The sequence below is a fragment of the Solanum pennellii genome, chromosome 11 (assembly GCF_001406875.1).
Source record: "Solanum pennellii chromosome 11, SPENNV200".
NCBI classification, from domain to species: Eukaryota; Viridiplantae; Streptophyta; class Magnoliopsida; order Solanales; family Solanaceae; genus Solanum; species Solanum pennellii.
In genome coordinates, this window is record NC_028647.1 from 54,840,506 (window position 1) to 54,863,644 (window position 23,139).

Genomic DNA, 23,139 nt, shown 5'->3' on the forward strand with positions numbered 1-23,139 from the left:
GAACTTGTTGTTGCTACATGTTGAGTATTGTAGTTGATTTATGATATTATCTGATATATACTGTTTTCTATTTTGAGTTGGCCGATGATACCTACTCAGTACTTGTGTTTTGTACTGACCCCTACTTGTATGTATCTTTCTTTGTCATTTGTGAAGTGCAGCAAACGTGCCATCGTCTTCAACTCAGCCGCAACTCTAGCCAGTCTTCATCAAGCCAGATTTCAGGGTGAGCTATTGCTTCTAGCTTGGACTGGATCTTCCTCTTCATGTCTTGATGCCTTGAGATTCCGGCATGGACTAGCTTTTTACTTATTTTAGCTTCTTAGATACTCTTAGATTAGTAATTTGAGGATAGATGTTCTTGTGGTGATGACTTCCAGGTTTTGGGAATAATAAGTATTGAGTTTTATAAGTTATTTAATCGATTTGTATTAATGAGTTTTAAGTCTTCCGCATTATATTTTGTTAATTATGGCTGAAATGTTGGGGATTGGATTGGTTGGTTCGCTCACATAGTAGGATAAGTGTGGGTGCCAGTCGCGGCCCGTTTTGGGTCGTGACAGTAACATATTTGTCAATAGAGTAAGCTGGCTTATTACTTGATTTGAGTTTTGCAGCTGCTACATAGTCTTTCATCCATAATGGAGCTCTACTACTCCTTCTGGATCTTCTTTGTTCAGGAATAGACACATCTGATGTAGATATACCAGGTTCAGTCTCAGTTGTAGGTAAATCTCTAGGATCAGGATCAACATCTGATGGAAAAGTAGTAGGAAATAATTGCCAAGCTGTGGAGGCCGGAATTGCAAAAAGAAATGTGGATTCTCTAAACAAAACATCTCTACTAAGAAAGAAATATTTGTTCTTCAAATCATATAGTATATATCCTTTAGTATTCTCATTGTAACCCATATGAACAGCAACTACACTTCTTGGCTAAAACTTATCTTGAATATACATATTTTTGGCAAAACATAAGCAACCTAGAACTCTCAAATGTTGAAGTGAAGGTTGTTTCTTGTGGAAAATTTCATAAGGTGATTTACCATATAACACTGGTGTAGGAAGCCTATTAATAATATATGCAGCACTCAGTATACAATGTCCCCAAAATCTGATGGGAATATGACCTTGGAACTTTATTGCTCTAGCTATCTCTAAGATATGTTTGTGATTTCTCTCAGCAATTCCATTCTGCTGAGGTGTATGAATTCAAGTTCTTTGATGAACAATACCTAGACTGGTGAACAACATGTTACATTCAGCATTTACAAATTCAGAACCATTATCTGTTCTAATGATCTGAACTTTGGAATGAAACTGAGTTTGAACCAAAATAAAGAAGTCTTGTAATACAACACAAACATCACTTTAGAAATAGCCACAGTATTCTTGTACAATCATCAACAATTGTTGCAAAGAATCTATTGCCATCATGAGTAGGAGTATTGAATGGCCCCCAGACATCAATGTGTAACAACTGGAAAGACTGAGTAGACATGGAAGTACTTTGAACAAATGGTAGTCTATGTTGTTTAGCTAGTGGACAAATTGTGCAAGTATGTAGTTCCTTAGAACATTGAGTGACAGAAAAGTTAAAAACATGTGTTAAGACACTAGGTGATGTGTGGCCTAGCCTTTGATGCCATAGTAGAACTTGTGAATCAGATAAGGATGGAGTTTGTATTTCTTTATTCTCTTCTACTGTAAAACACTGAGTATGTTTGCCTCTACTGACTTTGTGAATAGGTAAATGATAGAGACCTGCATTTTCTCTACCAATCCCCTTCACCTGCCCACTGTAGAGGTGCTGAAAGATGACAAAGTCAGGAAAGAAGGAAACAACACAGTTTAGATCCTTGGAAAGCTTTGAGACTGACAACAGATTAAACTTAAAATAAGGAATTAGTAGAACATTTTTTATAATATCTTGTGAAGTCATATGACAAGATCTTGTGTGAGTGACATTGACATTATCTCCATTTGGCAAATATACTCTTCTAGGTTTATCTGATGGAATTTGTTGTTGATAATCAAGTATAGTAGAAGAGTATGTCATATGATTAGTAGCACCTGAATCTATAATCCACCCCTGATGTCTGTTACCAACTGTAAGTGCAATATCTTTACCTGTTGAGGATGAATAATCTTGAACTAGATTAGCACCTCCAACATTGTTAGATTGTGAAGTTGATCCCTCTGTTCCTCCCTTAGTATTTGTATGTCCAAGCATTTGTAGTATCTGATTGTATTGATCCTGAATAACACTCATACCTCTAGTGTACTCATTATGATTCAATCTTCCACTGAAACCTCTACCATATGAATTGTTGCTTGAATTCTCTTCTCTGTTAGAACTAGAATCTTCTGTGTACTTTTGCTGCTGATCATTACTAACAACATTGTGAGCTACATGAAACTGTCTTTTTTCATTATGATTTCTTCCTCTTCCATATGATGGTCCTTTCTTTCTTCTTTCAAGACCGGGAGGATATCCATGAAGTTTAAAATAAATAGCTCGAGTATGTCCTGTTCGATTACAGTAATCACAGAATACATTGGGATCATAGCTAGGAACATTAGGAGATTTGTGTTTAGGTGTGGATGAATTTCGAGTAGTGAACATTGCATGTAATTCGATCTATTCACTATTAGTAGATTGTGTAATTCTACACTGACTTTCCCTCTCGATCAACATGGAATAGGCCTTATTAAGAGAAGGAAGAGGTATCATCATAAGGATCTGGCCTCGAGCTTGATCATATGACTCGTTAAGACCCATAAGAAACTGAACAATTTTTGATTGTGCATAAACGTAATAAAATCTCTTGAATTAGGACAATCACAACTAGATACAGGAACCAAACTATCATACTCTACCCATAGTTCTCGCAACCGAGAGAAATATATAGAGACAGTGCTCATACCTTGACTGATAGTTGCAATTTCTTTGTGTAATTGATAAATTCGACTCCTATCAACTTTGTCATACCTTTCACACAAATTCTTTTCATACATCTGCTGCATTTGTTGAGTAAACAATCCTACTAAGCAATTCTTTTGATACACAATTCATGATCCATGATAGAACAATGGCATTACATCATTCCCACAAAATTTTCAAAATTTCTCCTTATGCTTCCTTTTTGCAAGATCCATCGATGAATCCTAGCTTGTTTCTTCCCAAAATAGCTATTCTCATAGCTCTGCTCCACACCGAGAAGTTTTCAGATGTAGATAGCTGAATCGAGATCAACATAACACCAGAATTATCAATGTTATTCAAGAACAAAGGATGATTATGGCTCAATTTTTCTGGTAATTATTATCAACAGTTGCCATGGCTGCTTCAATTTCTCAGATTTTGCTTGAACATTTTCGATTACACCTACTGTAAGAGCTCTGATACCATGTTCAGAATCCAGAATGAAGATATGAAGAAGAAAAATTCATCTATTCTGGAATGTTCTAAGAACAGAGAAATCAAACTGAAATCTGTATATTACTTCTGCCTTGTTTACATACATATATGTATGAATAGTAAAGGAATCTTATAACTACTCTAACTAACTTTCTATCTAATTAGTCCTCTAGATTATTACAAATTACATCTATACCAACTTACTTAAGTGATGCCTTCTTTAATAATCTCTCATCCGACTTCATTTTCATGATTGCTTTGTTCAGGTTATTGGCTAGACAATATACAAGTTAGATTTAGTTTGACCATATACTAATTACTACTTTGTAACTTTGACTTTAGGGTTGTGATGCTTCGATCTAACTTGATGAGACGCCTACGCTTGTTAGTGAGAAGACTGCATTGCCAAATCTAGGGTCAGTTAGAGGTTACGGTATTATCGAAGATGCAAAAAGAGAGGTTGAGAAAACATGTCCCGGAGTTATATCATGCGCAGACATACTTATTATTTGAAATAGAATTCTTATTATTTTTATGCTATAAAGAAGGTGTCGTCAGACACTAATCAACATTATGTAAATGACAATCAGGTTGGAGGTCCATCATGGACAATAAAACTTGGAAGAAGAGATTCAACCACTGCAAGTCATACTCTTGCAGAAACTGATCTTCCCGGTCCTTTTGATCCCCTTGATACACTTATTTCTGGCTTTGCCAGAAAAGGCCTTTGCACAAGGGATGTGGTTTCTTTATCAGGTAAAACTCCATCTAATTATTGAAAATAGAATTTTATCTATCATAATACTTGCATCGTCAAATGATTTCTACTTTGTGATTTTAGGATCACATTTAATAGGTCTAGCACAATGCTTCCTTTTCCGTGATAGAATTTACAGCAATGGAAAAGACATCGATGCTGGATTTGCTAGCACTAGAAGACGTCGTTGTCCTCAAGAAGCCAAAATGGAAAACTAGCTCCACTTGATTTGGTTACACCTAATCAATTGGATAACAACTACTTCAAGAACTTGAGGCAAAGAAAAGGTCTTCTTCAATCGGATCAAGTTCTTTTGAGTGGAGGATCTACAGATGATATTGTTTTAGAATATAGCTATAGCCCTCGCAGATTTGCCTCTGATTTCGCTGCTGCCATGGTTAGAATGGGAGATATTAGTCTGTTAACGGGCCAAAATGGGATCATAAGAACTGTTTTGTGGCTCTATAAATTAATCTTTCAAAAGCCAATTACAAGTATTGTTTCCAAGTTTACTTATTCATTTAATTATTTTCCTATTGAATATATTTAATCAAGAATGAAATAAACACTTTGTTATGTTCTGAGATGTTAATATTTTGACCAATGTCCAATGTATCACGTTGTAGCTAATTCGTTTCAATGATTAAGCTAGAATAGCCTCAATACTGAAAACATAACGACCTCCATATTAATTCATGAAATAATGAAAGAAAAAAAAATTACCTATCATTATATCAAACAAGAATTGAGAAATAATTAAACCTCATGAGTTATGTTATGTATATATTTATTTCCAACCGTTACATCAATCATTTTTTCAAATATTCTGTTGCTCTTTGAGTTAGTTTTTGAGGGAGAAATTAGGTCTAGAATCAAACTTGATATGGTATTAAAATCAGACCTGGTGTGTGGGTTTGATGTGCTCCCTCAGACCACAAGGTTATGAATTAATGCTCCGGATCCTTAAATACATGCCACTCTCCAAATTAGACAGCGAAATTATAAATAAATTATATTTGAATTCGGGTGTAAAGAGGGTGTTGATGAGAACGACCCCACATCAGATAGAAAAGAAACTTTGAATTCCTTATAATGCTTGAATAATCATTCTTCGTTTGAACTATTTTTTTGGAATGTAAACATTTACTCCACATTAATAAACTCAATTTCTCATGATTGAGTAATTTAACAAAGTAAACATATTATAATAATTGTGATTAAGGGCAAAAGACTACATGCAAATACATTCAAAGATGATGCATGACTAGCTAGCAGCATAGCAAAACAGCAAGGAACAATCATAGAAACCTAACAAATCTTTGTTAATACATTTATCTTATTATAATAATAATAATAATAATAATAATAATAATAATAATAATAATAATAGCTTATCGGTTTTCGATCGTTAATTTAATTTTTTATTTACCCAATAAAATAACTGCTCATGAAATAAATATATAACTTGTCACTTCTCTATCAATAATTTGTTGTGATATAATGAAACAAGAAAATTAGTTATAAATGTTTTGATATGGTAAAACAAGAAAGATAATATTAAGTTAGATTGATTGTATTGTACTAGAGAATTGATATAATGTTTAATTAATTATGTTAAATGATTAATATCTAATATTTACGAAGGATAAAATAGTAAAATATTATTTTCTTAATGGATTATTGATTTATCTAATAACAAAATATTTTAAAAAATAAAATTACGTCGATAATCGAATAATAATTTTTTTTATAAAACCATCAAAAATTCATAAATCTAATAGAATTTTCTCAATTTAATTTATTGATCGGTTCGATCGTTCACATCTCCTACTCCTACTAGCCAAAACTGTGGCAAGAGATGTTAACGTGAATTCTTTTGAATAAATTATTAGATCTTGTATTCAATTTCAATTCTATATGTAATTGGATATAGCCTGCTGACTTTGACTTTCAACTAATATAATGCCTAAATATATGTTGTTGAAAATGACATTTATGCATGCCATTATTTATTAATATAATATTTAACTGATGAATGTTCCTAGTACGTATTGACAGTATTATATTACTTAGAGAACTATAGAAAGATCTCTAACTATATATTAATCTGATATGTCATGCATAGGAGTAGTCCCTTAACTATAGAGTGGGTCACTTAATTATATACTTAACAGATTTAATATCTGAACTAGTTAAAAAACTTATCAATTTTTGTTCTTTAACTATATATTTAACAGTTTTAATCTCTTAACTATAAACTTATTAAATTTACTCCTTTAAGTATGAAAAACTTATTAGACTTAGTCTTTTTTTATTTTTTAAAACAAATAGTTTAGGTTATATTAACGGATTCATGTCTCGAGAAATTAAATTCTTTAACAATATTTTCTTCAAATTAACCTTATGCGAAAAACTTTAACCTCAACAATTTGAAATAAAAATCACGAGAAAAGAAAATATAAGTCATAATTTTATTCATCAGAGGATAAAATGAAGCATATTATTGTTACCAAGGACTTGAATATGCTAAACTTTATTATTGAAAAAATTATTACCTGTTAAATCCAAACTTTGTACTCTAACGACTTCATTGAACATAATTTGTTTAATTTTTCAAAAATTGAAATTTATAAAATAATAGATTTGTAGAAAAAAATATTTTTTTAAATCAATCAATTTTATTATTCTAGTCATTTACGTAAAGAAATTTGATTGAATTAAATAAAATCCGCATTGATTAGCATATTCAAGTGCGGATTTAAGTCATTAACAATAATTATATGCTTAGTTTTATCCTCAATTGAATAAAATTATGACTTATATCTTCTTTCCTCATTAATTTTCTTTTGAGTAGATGACATTATTGTCCTTTCATAGGAGTAGTTTGAAGAAAAATAGGAGATATAGAGAAACAACTTTAAAAATTGGTTAAAAAATTTATTTCACGAAGATTTTCATTAATATAAACATAAGCTATTTATATTGAAATGAACAAAGAGCAAACTTGATAAGTTTTTGAATACTTAAAGAACTAAAATCGATAAGTTTATAGTTAAGAGGCTAAAATCGGTAAGTGTATAAGGGACCAAACTTGATAAATTTTAAATAGTTAAAGGACTAAATCTGTTAAATGTATTGTTAACGTACCATTCTAGACCTACTCCTATAGTTAAGGAACTATTTATGTCATTTTCTCTCATGTATAGCACGTCCTTTTTCTTTAATTTTTTTTAGAAAAATCTGATAAAAAATAATATCCAAAATTATAATGTAAAATCCACATTATAATAAAAAATAAATTAAAATGACTTTCTATTTTTTTAAGTTGGCTTAGTTTATCGGTTGCCTCTTAAAGTTACACGATATTTCACTTAAATACCTTAAATGAACAATATTCATATTAGACACCTCATGTAAAATGAATGATATATAATATGACAAATTAAACGATGACATTTATCATTTGTATCAAATATAAGTTTTAAATAATAAATTTTAAGTAAAAATAAAAATTAATCAATAAATTAATGACCTCCCACACCACTACCACCACCATATTGTCTTTTCCAAAGAGCCCTAGCGTTGTCTTCTCCCTATTCCTTTTGCAGATAGAAACCCCCACCCCCACGAACCCCCGATTGTCTTTTAATTTGCAAAAAAAAAATTAACTTAGTTTAAACGAATTCACTCCGTTATTTTGTTGAAATTTACATTGGCAATGGATGAAATTTAGCATAAGCAAAATGGGAAAAGAAGACAAAATTATTTAAAAATTAACTAAAAACCAGTTCACACATTACAATCACACTCATTATATCATATAAACAAAAGCTGTCACAATGACATAGCGAAATTTTATCTAAAGTATCGAAAATAAACATCATTCAGTCAGGTATCTAAGTGTGTGTGTATATATATATATGATTGTGAAATATGTAACTTTCTCTTTTATTTTATTGAGAAAATGTCTAAAAGTCTCCTTAATTTATATTCATATTTTTAATTACACACTTTAATTTGACGAGAGCCTATCACCCCTTGAAGTATTTAAAATTGAAATTAAAAAAGTTATAACCATATCTGTGTTAGACATCTGAATATTACGTGCTTGATACATGGAAATTTCATAAAATTTTATTTTTTTCAACTTTTTTATAATTCTTTATTCTTTCCTCATACATCTTCCCCGTATTCATTTTTACCAGTATTGTAAAATCCAAATATCTTGATGTTGCACTTGTGAGGAAGAAAAGTGAATAATGATGGTGAGACTTGTTAAGATGTTTTGCCGGTTGATAGATTTGAAAAATAAAGTTAAAAAAGTAAGGAAGAAGGAAAGGGAGGGGATGAATAGATAAAGTGATGTTGCCATTAATGGATTTGTTAGCGTCAGAAGACGTCAATGTCCTCAACAAGATCAAAATGAATGTAGAAATTATTGATTGTAATAAATTATTCATAAACACGAAGTAACTGAAATTTATCGAATCAGTAAGCAAGATGAACAGAAATTTTATTTCAGAAAATACTTAAAACAAACATACCAGAAACTGAAACAATGTTTTAGTTTGGAAGAAGATCAAGTCCACTGAACTCACAGTGTCCCCTTAAGGAAATTATTCCCCTCTAGTATCCGAGGTTTGATTTGGAATATAACTTTCCAGGGTAAAATTATCTTAATCAGTAGAGTGTAGATACCAAAAACACTACTGTCAGCGAATAAATCCACAGCAGGAAAGTACACGAAGAAAAAATGTATTTTGAAGAAGAAGGAAGATGAGAAAGTTCGTTGGAAAATATTCTGAAGACTGACTGGTATTTATAGGCAAGAAGAATATAATTCTGAAAGGGTTGCAACCCTTTCAGAATAGATACGACCATTAATGAAAGGTTGCAAACTTTCAAATGGTAATTGACTGTTCCTGAAAGTTGCAACCTTTCAGAACAGTCATGGTGGGAATTTTAAATATAATGGAAAATAAAACGGCTCACGCGCGCGGATTCGAGTCGGGTCGGGTTAACTAAAAAGTTGAAAACATTTTGGTTAACATCTGTTATCAACTAATTAATTGAAAATATTTTTTGACCATTTAATTAATTAAATCAATAATTAAAAAAATTTTGTCCCAAAAATAATCTCTCGATCGATCAATTGCCGAAGCCGAAGCCGAAGCAGAAGCGACCGTGAGACGACGACGGCGCGAGGGGGGTCCCTCTTTCCAACCCTTTTAACAATTAATAGAAGTGTTTATGTATTTAAACTCTCCTATTTTCCTTTCCATTACCGATGAGGGACAATTGCCTTTTTCATTAAAGCATAAGAGGACTTTTCAAGTTCCCAACTCTTCAAGTTCTCAACTTTTCAAATTCCTCTCATTCCCTCTATTTTGCATCAATTCTTGCTACATACCCAACAATGTCCCACATTGATGGGGAATGGTTATAACATAGGAATGCACGGACAATTGTGTATTTTACAAGCAAGGATTAATTGCATCTGGATAAGTAGGTTTTCCCTTGGACTTTCCGTAGTGAACATATGTCGGATATACTCGATAAATCGGTAGATGTGATATCTTTGAACCGTCGAGCTTTGGTGTATACCTAGACAACCATATGTCACACAATTAACCCTTTACTGTTTATAATTATTACGGTTGTGTTCGTTTCATCCATGAACACCTACTGGTTTCATGAGTGTATAGAGAATAGACTTATGACATAAAATTCTCTTTGAAGCGGCTTTCACTTCACACTCACATAGGTGATTTCTAACCGTGTCATCTCGTAGATACACTATTTGGTCAAATCTACCAAACTTAGCAAATCATTAAAAACTTTAAGCTTTATTACCTCATTAACAAGCCTTAAAGTCTTAACATTTTCCTGAACATTGTCTTTATCATGAGAATGAATTGAGTTAATTGACAATGTCGAACCGTCAGCCACAACTTTGTTTTTCTCCTCGAATCTTGCTATTGGGATCTCCAGTCTGCTAGATAGAGTTACCGTCATGCTGACTTGTCCTAAGCCGTAAACCCATTCCCTTAGATGATCTTTCAACTGCCTCTCTCACTTGGCCTTTCGTTAGTGGATCTGACACATTATCGCTTGACTTTACATAGTCAATTGTGATAATTCCACTAGAGAGCAATTGTCTTACGGTGTTATGTCTCCGTCGTATATGATGAGACTTCCCGTTGTACATAACGCTCCCTGCCCTACCTATTGCTGCTTGACTATCGCAATGTATGCAAATTGGTCCAACAGGTTTGGGCCAGAATGGAATATCCTCTAGGAAATTCCGGAGCCATTCCGCTTCTTCACCAGCCTTATCCAAAGCAATGAATTCAGATTTCATTGTGGAGCGAGCAATACATGTCAGTTTGGACGATTTCCAAGAGACTGCCCCTCCACCAAGTATGAACACATAATCACTCGTGGATTTTACATCATTTGACCCGGTGATCCAATTTGCATCACTATATCCTTCAATTATAGCAGGACATTTATTATAGTGCAAAGCATAATGTTGTGTATATTTTAGATAACCCAACACACGTTTCATAGCCATCCAGTAAGTTTGATTCGGATTACCAGTGTACCGACTCAGTTTACTAATAGCACATGTTATATCTGGTCGCGTGCAATTCATAATATACATCAAACTTCCCAACACTCTGGCATATTCCAATTGAGAGTCACTTTGACCTTCATTCTTTTTAAATGTACAACTTAAATCAATTGGAGTTTTGACAACATTGAAATTCAAGTATTTGAATTTATCCAATACATTTTCAATATAATGAGATTGAGATAATGCTAGTCCCTCGGGAGTTTTGATAATCCTGACCCCTAAGATCAAATCAGCAACTCCTAAGTCTTTCATATCGAACTTGCTAGACAACATGCGCTTAGGAGCATTTATATCGTCAATTTCTTTACTCATATTAACATGTTATCAACATACAAACAAACAATGACTTCATCATTCATAACGTTTTTAATGTAAACACATTTATCACATTCGTTAATCTTGAATCCATTTGCCAACATTATTTGGTCAAATTTAGCATGCCATCGTTTGGGTGCTTGCTTGAGTCCATAAAGTGACTTCACATGTCTGCACACTTTCTTTTCTTTACCAGGAACTATAAACCCTTCAGGTTGTTCCATGTATATTTCTTCCTCTAACTCTCCATTTAAGAAGGCTGTCTTTACATCCATTTGGTGGATTTTAAGATCATGCACTGCTGCTAGTGCTATTAACATCCTAATCGATGTTATCCTTGTTACTGGAGAGTATGTGTCAAAGTAGTCGAGAGCTTCCTTTTGTCTGTACCCTTTGATTACCAGTCTAGCCTTATATTTGTCAATAGTCCCATCAGGTTTCATTTTCCTTTTAAAGATCCATTTTGATCCTAAAGGTTTATTTCCTGGAGGAAGATCAGTCAATTCCCAAGTGTGATTGCTTAAAATTGATTCAATCTCACTGTTGACTGCTTCTTTCCAATAAGTTGACTCTGACGAAGACATAGCTGCTTTAAATGTTTGAGGCTCATTTTCAAGCAATAGTGCTACAAAATCTGGTCCGAAAGAAGCAGATTTTTGTTGCCGAGTACTACGCCTAGGTTCCTCACTAGTTTGAATATTTTCCATTGATTCTTCTCGTGGTCGTTTAGGTCTTTCACTTGTTGACTCACTTTCAGTTTTATACGGATAAATGTTCTCTGCATTATCTGATTCAATTATCGTATTAACATGAATCTCAGGATTATCAGATTTGGGGACCGAAAATCGACAGGCTTTACTATTCACAGCATACCCAATAAAGACACAATCTATTGATTTGGGTCCAATTTTAACCCTTTTCGTTAAAGGAACCTCTAACTTGGCTAAACACCCCCACACTTTGAAATATTTCAAGTTGGGTATTCTTTCTTTCCACAACTCATATGGAATTGATTGTGTTTTTCGATGGGGTACTCTATTGAGTATTTTATTAGCTGTAAGGATGGCTTCCCCCCCAAAGGTTTCGCGATGAACCAGAATTGATCATTAAGGCATTCATCATTTCCTTTAATGTTCTATTCTTCCGTTCTGCCAAACCATTTGACTGTGGTGTATAAGGTGCAGTAGTTTGATGATAATACCATATTCCAAACATATCTCTGCAAAAGGATATTCATATTCTTTACCTCTATCACTCCGAATCATTTTTACCTTTAGATTCAATTGATTTTCCACTTCATTTTTGTATTGCTTAAATGCATCAATTGCTTCATCCTTACTATTAAGCAAATATACATAACAAAATCGAGTGCAGTCATCAATAAAAGTTATAAAATACTTTTTCCCACCACGAGATGGTGTTGACTTCATATCGCATATATCTGTGTGAATTAAGTCTAAAGTTTTAGAATTTCTTTCAACAGACTTGTAAGGATGTTTAACAAACTTACTTTCCACACAAATTTCGCATTTCGACTTATCGCATTTAAAATCAGGCAATACTTCTAGATTAACCAATTTTCGCAAGGCTTTGTAATTTACATGTCCCAAACGGGCATGCCATAAATCACTTAACTCTAATAAGTAAACAGAAGCAGAATTTTTATTAATACTGTCAACAACCATTACATTTAGTTTGAAAAGACCCTCGTTGAGGTAGCCCTTTCCTATGAACATTTCATTCTTACTTATTATAGCTTTATCAAACTAACTAGGACACACTTAAACCCGTTCTTAACGAGTAGTGCAGCAGAAACTAAATTCTTCCTAATAGTAGGGACATGGAGAAAATTGTTCAAAGTCAACACCTTGTCGGATGTCATTTTCAACATTACTTTCCCAGTTCGTGCAATCCTTGTTGTTGTTGTGTTTCCCATGAATAAATCTCCATTGTACTCAGCAGGAGTGTACGTTGCAAAGGCTTCTTTCGCAGAGCAAATGTGTCTAGTGGCACCTGAGTCGAGAAATCACTCCTGGGGATTTCCAATTAAGTTACACTCTAATATCATTGCACATAAGTCATCTGCATCTTCGATCTTTTCCACGATGTTTGCTTTACTTTTGCCTTTGCCTTTGTTTTTGTCCTTTCTTGGAGCATGACAATCAGAAGACCTATGGCCAGCCTTGCTACAATTGTAACAGTTGTCTTTGAATTTCTTCTTGGCATGTTCTGACTTCTGCCCATTGGACTTCTTTCTCTTTTTGTCTTTGGTAAGAGCTTCTTCAACAATATTAGCTCCAATGATTGTTGAACTCTTACGCGACTTCTTTTCGGCGTTTTTGTTATCTTCCTAAATCTTGAGCCGAATCACAAGATCTTCAAGCTTCATTTCATTACGCTTGTGCTTTAGATAATTCTTGAAATCGTTCCACGAAGGAGGCAACTTCTCGATCATTGCAGCCACTTGAAAAGCTTCATTTACTACCATATCTTCAGCAATCAGATCATGGAGAATAAGTTGAAGTTCTTGCACTTGTGATCCAACAGTTTTACTATCTACCATTTTATAGTCTAAAAACTTTGCGACCACAAACTTTTTCAAGCATGCATCTTCTGTCTTATATTTCTTCTCAAGTGCATTCCACAACTCTTTTGAAGTTGTTATTTCACTATAGACATTATATAAGTCATCCTCTAAAGCACTCAAAATATAGACTTTACATAGGAAGTCTGACTGTTTTCATGCTTCAATAATCAAGAATTTCTCCCTGTCTGGCATTTCATCAGCAGGAACTGGAGTATCTTCACTTGTAAATTTCTGCAGACCAAGAGTGGTAAGCCAGAAAAATACTCGTTGCTGCCATCCTTTGAAATTCACACCTGTGAATTTACCCGTTTTTTCTGCTTGTGGTACAAGAGTTCGGGTTGGTGCAGCAACAACCACTGTATCACCAGTGTTTGCCATTTAAGAATCAGAATCAGAAACAAAAATTGATACAATCTAAGTAAGCAATAAACTATAATTACAGACTTAAAGGAGTATAAAATCACGAAGATTTCTCTCTCCACCAGAAACACAGATTAATTTCCTTAAGATTGTTTACCAATCTGTGTTATTAAAACAAGAAATTACTGATTATAATAAATTATTCAGAAACACGAAGTAACTGAAATTCATCGAATCAGTAAGCAAGAAGAACAGAAATTTTATTCCAGAAAGTACTTAAAACAAACGTACCAGAAACTGAATCAATGTTTTAGTTTGGAAGAAGATCAAGTCCACTGAACTCACAGTGTCCCCTTAAGGAAATTATTCCCCTCTAGTATCCGAGGTTTGATTTGGAATATAACCTCCCAGGGTAAAATGATCTTAATCAATAGAGTGTAGATACCAAAAACTCTACTGTCAGCGAATCAATCCACAGCAGGAAAGTACAGGAAGAAAAAAGGAGGTTGCAAACTTTAAAATGGTATTGACTGTTCCTGAAAGTTGAACTTTGGAATGATTAATATTAATTACATGCTTGTCATTATAATTTCCTTTATTCATATTAACTTAATATACATCTTTTACTTTCTAAATTAATCAATATATTTGAATTGATAAGCACTCCCATGATATAATATTTAGCACGATTTTAAAAAATAAGAAAGTATTAGTTATTTGATCGATAACAATAAAAAATTTCTATAATAAAATAAAATAAAATAAAATATTTTCCTAAACTATATATTTACTACTCTATATAAACTATTTTAAATTGCATTATATTAGATTCTCAAAGTATTTGAGTGCAAAAAATAGTCATATTAATAATGTAACTTGATGTTGAGTTCTTAAAAGATAAATCATATTACCTTGTTACGGTAAAAATGTTCAAAATATTATTTTATATAAAAAAAAACTATTTTACTAACAAGGTTTTTATAATATTTTATTGATATAACGTTTAATTTCATATGTGCATTCAGATATTGAAAACAAACTGTCCCAATAATTTAGTGTTCAGATTCAGAGACAATATTTTAATATTCAGATGTTTATTCAGATTTACACATATAGATCTTAATGCACATCTTAATATTTAAATGTGTATTCAAATTCAAACGTCTTAATCTTAATGGAAACAAATGAGACCTTCTCACTACTTGTTAATCAAATTCACAAATATAATAATCTTTATAATATTTAGGGAAAATGCACAAGTACACCCTAGACTATGACCGAAATCCCAAAGACACACCTTACTAAGGTCGTATTACCCCCCCGAACTTATTTTTTTTGTAATTTTGTGTACCTCTTTCGCTTACGTGACATCTAAATATCTCTGACGCGCCTCAATTGCGTGGAGTCACATAGAGTGCCACATAAGACAAAAGGTGTATAAATAAAAAAAAAAGTTCAGGGGTAATTAGGACCTTAGTTTAGTTAAAGTGTATCTCTGGAATTTTGGTCATAGTCTAGGGGGTACTTGTGTATTTTCCTTAATATTTATTAGTTTTTTTTCAACTAAAAGTATAAATATCTAAATAGAAATATTAACCTAATTGTTTTGATTTTGGACTCTCTTTAGTTTTAAATTTTAATATTATATTATATTTTTATATTAATTTTTATTGGCCCACGGGCCGGCCCTACCAATATTTCTCAAGCCCCCCAAATGAGCAGACTTATTCAGGCCGGGCTAAAAATCCCTTTTCTTAAATGGGCTTCAAAAATCTTAACTCAGCCCTATTAAATCCCGAGTTAGGCCAGGCCGACCCAACGGGCCTAGCCCATATTGACGGCTCTAGCTTTAAGGAAGTAGTAAAGCTCTAGCAAATGTTTTGCAATGTAATTACTTGGCTCCATTTTTAATATATAACTAAAACTTATATTTTGATACACATTAATTATAATGATAATGAATATGTTATCGCAATTCAAGATACATAAATAAATTTTATACTATCAATATATATAACAATATTATAATTTTTTCGATTATTAATGTGCAATTGAAATTTTGTATAGTTTATTCGACTACTATAAATAGGTAAATTAAATTTATATATCATTATAGTTTTTAATACCCTACCATAATTTCAACTAACGGAGTTATAAAGTTTTCTAAAATGAAGTCAACAGAAAGATATAGTTATAGTAATCGATAACTTGTTAAAATAATTTAAAATATTATTCAACGACAACTATTATAGTTATCACTATAAAACCAAATTAAAATGACTATCTCTTTTATGACAGATTTTATTGAGCATGGAAAACGAAATATTCTCCAAAAGTAATATATTAATGCCATTGACTATTGATTTTGATATTTCATAATTTTATCCTACAAATTAGATATTATCAAATCATTGGAACGAGACGGAAATATCAAAGACTTGGTAATATATGGAGTAATTATAATACTCAAATTTGAAAAGTAATAATTATTTTTATTTAACTATTATAATGTTATCTTTTTTGTTTAATTAATCATTCCAAAGTTCAACTTATATAGCATGGTGTTTTTAAAAAAAAAAATTCATCCACTTTCTACGTATCCACCAGTGTAAAGGCGGGAGTCTTACTCAAAATAAAGTTTATAATTTTAGAAATTGAAAAATTAATTAAAATAATTAATGTTATAGATTAATTTTTTTTTGTTTTCCACCTAATGTTTGATACCTGCATTGAAGTCTGACTATATCTTAATTTACGTCGTGCAGGCCCCTTCCTAAGGGAACCACTCCCTATACCGAAGATTGAGATCTCTAATTGAGGGAAGAACAACCTCATTCATTGTAACAATATCCTTCGGTGATATGCATGAAAGTTTTTTAAAATGTTAAATCATTGTAATAAAAAATTTATTTGATTCTTTTAAAAATAATGTAGTTGTTCTTGAAATAGTAGTGTAACGACACAAATCGTTTTTAGAAAGGACGAAAATTCATAAAAAAAATTGGACTATGTCCCGCTACAGCGGGCTAGTTGCCGCTAGCGCGGCGACGCTGCAGATGGGTAAGTTGCCGCTACAGTTGGATAGGCAAGACAAAATATAATTATGAGAAATCCTAGTTTCTCTATCTTCCTAAAATACTTGGAAAAGTAGTAAATTATCCTGGAAACCTCAAAAAAGTTGCTCTAAGCTCGGGAAGGAAGAAGAAAGAGATTTCTAGCGTGGGGGTGGTGGAATCTTGTGAATTCTTGACCAAACTCAGCGTCTTGAATCCGTAAAAATTGGAAACGAAGTCAAAAACCCCGTACAACCGTTTGGCATCCAGGTAGGGCTACGTTTTATGTAATGAGTAGTTGTAAATCTGTGTTTACCATGTAATGTATGAAACCAATATTATGGTTTATGTGTAGATATTTGTGCACCGAGTGAATTTCGCGGGAAATTTCTATAATTCAACGTAATTGGGTTAGTGCTTGAGTAGAGATTTTCATGACTTGTGAAATTGTCTTCTTGAATAGAATTGCATTAAAAACAAGGTTATTCGATAAGGCGGTACAATATTATGGGTGTATGCTATGTTTGACCTATTGAAGTTATGAAATTGATGGATTTGAGTGAACTAGGATTAAACCGTAATGAAGAATTGTAACTACCCCAATAGTCGTTCTTTGATAAGGGTAAAAATTTGGGGAAAACCTCTAATTTCCCGCTACAACGGGTTAGATGCCGCTGGCGCGGCGACGTTGCAGCGACAACTTACCTCGCTGCTGCGGGATCGGCGAATCAGGATCCTTAATTATGAGAAATTCTTATTTTTTCATCTTTCTAAAAATATTCCATAGGTCGTAAATTACCCTAGAAACCTCAAAAAAGTTGTTCCAAATTTGGTAAAGAAGGAGAAGGAGCATTCTGGCATGGAATGGCGGAATCTTACGAAATATTAGCCAAATTCATTGTAGCGAATTAGGAAAAGTTGAAAAAGGAATCAAAACTCTGTGCAATTGCTTGACGCCCAGGTAGGTTAGGTTTTAATGCATTGATGTAGTTGTAAATTTTTGCTTACAGTGCAGTATATGAAATCAATTGAAGGAGATATGTGTAGACCTTCGTGCACCGAGTAAATTCCGTGGAAATTTCTATAGTGCAATGGGGTTAGTGCTTGATGTAGTGAATTGATGACTGGTCGAGTGTTCTTAGTTATTTTCTTGAGTAGAATTTCTTCGTTAATCAAGGGTATCCGTTAGAGGAGAATAAATTTTGATCTATGCTAGGTTAGACCTATCGAAGTAAAAAGTTGATGAATGTTTAGTAAGTTAGGCTTAAAACCCTAATAATGAACCCCAAATAAAGAACTAGGGATGAACGTGGTCTCTTGTGTGATAAGAATTGGGAAAAACTTTGTTGGTGATGGTTGTTATTTTATGATTGTATGATGTATGCATATTCTTGTTTCATTGTGATACTTGTATGTATATGAATGTTGTAATATTGATCACACTTGTTGTAACTGAGATAGATGAATTATGTAATCATGAAATCATGACGTAATGTATGATCTTGATGATATACCTATAATTCTGATTGTGCTGTGTGAATGGGGATTGGATTGCCACGTTTTTGCAAGCTAACTGGGATAGGTTGTCACGTTTTGAAATAACTTGAATTAGATTTCCACGTTCCGGCATATATACTTTGGGATCAAATTGCCACGTTCTTGAAAGCTAACTGTTTGAGCTTGGGTTCCGTGAGAGGAACAACTACTTGTGACAAGGGCGTAGGATAAATCATGTGATATTTCGATATTGTGATGTGTATATACTTGTGATTGATACGTTCATATCTAATAATGGCAGGGTGTAGGTTGAACCATGTGTCTGTATATGAGTGTGAGGTGAAGTGTAAATATTTTATGATGTGTACTTATCGGGAACGAGTGATTTGTCGAGGTGTTTATTTGGGTAAGTACCCAAGGAGGATGGAATGGGGCTACAAACTAAGGTAAGGAAAAACCATATGGCCCGGGGTAGATAAGGTGACGATTATTTAAGAATGTGACATGATCGATTGGTAGAAAAAGGATGTTAGCGGTGTTTGTGATTATTCAATGGGGTTAGCATGTTTAGGCTATATGATCTAATGAATCCAAAAGTCCTAGTGTTTGGAAAACTGTTAGGAGGACAGATCATTGTTGTAAGTTGAATAAGTTCTAAGAAAGAGGCAAGGGTGGAGAAGCGAGTGGTCCATGCATGGTCCTATTATTCTTTTCTTATATTATAAGGTGGGTGTCCGTTTGACCGATGATGCCTACCAGTACGTGTGGTTGTACTGATACTACTCTTGTTATGTCTTTTTGACATAGTCTGGATGCAGGGTTGGTGATGTTTCATTAGGTAAAGACAAAGAATTTCTCCAGCACCTTTGACTCTTCTTTCCGCATGGTGGGAGTTGTGCTCTTTTATTTAATTATTGTCCATTGTTACTCCTAGTAGCTCTTGTACCAGTTAGAGTTCCTTGGGGGTTGTTAAATTATTTTACAAGTTTAACAAATAGTGTACTTAAAAAGTGTTATTTATTAAATCTCCTTAACACTATTATTCGTCTTCTTAAATTTCTGCATATTTTCTCTATTAAGATGGTGAGATTTCTCTTGCTTAGGTGTTATAATGGGTGCCCCCACGGTCTGGTGGTTGGGTCGTGACAAGAATTAGGAATGAGCTGGGCCTATTGCATGTTAGAAATTGAGGGTAATTTGTAGGTGATGGTTGTGATTTCATGTTTGTGTGATATATGTTGTAATTGTTCTATTAAAATGCATATATGTATGTGAATGTTGCATTATTGATCGCCCTGACCGTAAATGAGGATAATTGAATAACTATATGTCATGAATCACCTATTGTTTTATGATTGTGAGAATATACATTGTGATTATGGTGTGTGAATGGGATTGGATTGCCACGTTCCGACAAACTAACTTAGATCAGGTTGCCACGTTATGGCATAACTATTGGATCGGGTTGTCACGTTTCGGCACAACTTTGCGATAAGATTTTCATGTTTCGACATAACAATGAGACCAAATTTCTACATTTCGGAAAGCTAACTGTTTGAGTTTAAATTCCGTGAGAGGAGAAACTTGTTGCGATATATGTGTATTGTGAAGCATATTATATTCAATATTGTGCGTGTTTGAAATCCTTGACGATTGGGTGTAGGTGGATTTATGTGTATGCGTGCGAATATGTGGTGACATGGATATGCTCTATAACATATACTTGTTGGGCAATAGTGGAAGATCAAGGTGTTCTAGGGGTGAGTGGGGATAACGATGGGTATTTTTTTGGGGTAAGTACCAAAAGAGAGCAGGATAAAGTTAGAGCTTGAGGTAACGAAACTACATGGCCTTGGTTAGGCAAGATGACGAGAATTTAGGGGCATGACAGGATCGACTGTTAGGAATGAAAGGTGGTAGTAGTTGAAAATATTCGACGGGTTTAACATGTTTAGGCTATGATATAATAAAACTAGAAGTGTTTGTTGTGGGGAAAGTGGTTAGTATTCAGAGCGTTGGTGTATATTGAAGATGTTCTAAGAAAGGACAAAGGTGGAGAAGCGAGTAGTTAAATGGATTGTCTTACTATTTATTTCTTATCTTATGAGGTGGACGTTAGGTTGACGGATGATGCCTACTAGTACATGTGGTTGTACTGATACTACTCTTGTATGTCTTTTCACATAGTCTGGATTCACGATTGGTGATGTTTCATTAGGTGAAAATGAAGAAATTCTCCAGCAGCTTCCATTCTTCTTCCTGCATGGTGAGAGTTGTGTCTTTTGTTATTTTGTCTAATTTTTACTCTTAGTATCTCTTGTACCTGTTAGACTAGATCCTTGGATTGTTAATTACTTTACAAGTGTTAACTAGTTCGTTGAAAAAGATTCTGTTTATAAAGATTTTGATCTATATTATATATGTCCTTCTTTAATTTTTTCTGCATGTTTTACCCTTTGTGGTATAAGGATTCTCCTACTTGGGTGTTAGAGTGGGTACCCACACGGCCCGGTGAATTAGGTTGTGACAAGTAGCAACAAGCAACAATAATAAAATTTACTCTCCAAGTTAAAAATTTATGAATAAAATCTTAGAGACACATTAACTAAATTAAAAACTATTACCTCCAAACTCATTTTTTTTATTTACATACATTATGGTTTATATGATACACTTCGTAAGTCCACTTAATTGAAGTGTGTTAGAGATGTTTGAATGCCACGTAAGTCTAGAAAATATATAAAATTACAAAAAGAAAATGTATCATACTGTAGCTAATTCGTTTTAATGATTAATGAAAGAGGAAAAAAAAGTTACCAGTCATTATATTAGACAATAATTGAAAAATAATTAAATTTCATGAGTTATGTTAGCTATAAATTTATTTCCAATAGTAACATCAATCACTATTTCAAAAAATTTCTTGCAATTTGAGTTAGTTTTTGAAAGGTAAATTAAGTTTAATGTCAAACTTAATATGGTATTAGAGTCAGGTCTAGTCTGAGGATTCGATGTGCCCCCTCGGACCATGCAAGGTTATAAATATACTCTCGGTCCTTAAATGCACGACACCCTCAAAATTAGACGAGTTAATATCTCAAAAGGTCACTCAACTTTAAGAATTTATATAGCAAAGTCATTGAACTTTGTTTTGTATCAATAAAATCACTAAACTTGAATTTTTTTCGTCAATAAAATCATTCAATCAAAATTATTTTATTTAAAAAATATTGACATAGCAAAACAAATTATTGAAAATTTAGCCACGGAAACAAATATATTCTTTATGATATTATTGTATAATTTATGTCGTGACTTAATAAATAAATGTAATTTTTATTAGTGAAATATATTTTTGTATTACTGTAATACCATAATATTTAGTTTGCCTCTTAAATAAAAACTGAGCATAAGTATTAAAGCAAAACAACAAATTAAATCCAAAACAGGAAGAAAAACAATAAACATGTGTAAAAAATAGAACAAGTAAGTATTCTTCGGCGTGTAATCTATTTAAATGTGTCTTGCTAAATACAATTGGTAGAGATCTTACTTTTTACATAGATTTGTAGATGTGTCTTGCTAAATACAATTGGTAAAGATCTTACTTTTGATAGAGATTTGTTGAAGTTTGAAAAAATTATTTTTTAAAATTGAAGATAAATAAGTTTGAAATTTAAAATTGTGTTTTGATATACATTTTAATTGATTTTTTTGAAAATAGTTTTGTGATGGGAAGTGAAAGTCAATGAGATTTCTTTAATTTTATTTAATTGTGGAATTTATATTTACATAAATAAGAATTTATTTTGACATGCCAATACTCTTTTAATGATAAATTTGATTGAGTGATTTTATTGATAGAAAGGTTTGACTTTAATTTTTAATGATACAAAACAAAATTTAATGGCTTTGTTAGATAACCTATCAAAGTTATGTGACCTTTTGAGATATTGACTCAAATTAGACGGTTAAATATGTGAACACCTAATTTTTGACGTGTTTATTTTACTCCTATAATATTTTAGTAAGGAATTTTATTTTTATTTGTATTTTGGGTATTTGTTTTTATTATTGTATTGGCTCAAATGACCCAATTTTGTTTAAATTGGGCTGATTTATATCAATTCTGATGGCCCAATTGATTTTGACCCAGTTAATTGTAACAACCTGTTTAGTCGATTCGAACAGTAGAATTATTTTTGAAAATAACTGACTGGGTCGACGGATCACGCGACGGACCGTCATGGTCACGACGGACCGTCGAGGGTCTTCGTTCCAAAACACTTCAACTCTGAAATCTGGGTACTGAGATCGACTCTCTGAACTTCACGACGGAACTGCAGGACGGACCGTCGTAGGTACGACGGACCGTCACAAACCCTTTACTGAATTTAACTCTCTGAACTTTGTGACGGACCTGCAGGACGGACTGTCGCAGATACGACGGGCCGTCACAAGTTGCGTAAACCTAACTGGGTCGGATTTCTGCTAAAAGTTTTAAAGGGGTGT

The 23,139-nt window shown here is 32.9% G+C and overlaps 1 pseudogene; it reads left to right on the forward strand.

The window, feature by feature from the left end:
• Positions 1-23,139, forward strand: part of LOC107003956 — a 39,429-nt pseudogene that overhangs the window by 2,758 nt on the left and 13,532 nt on the right.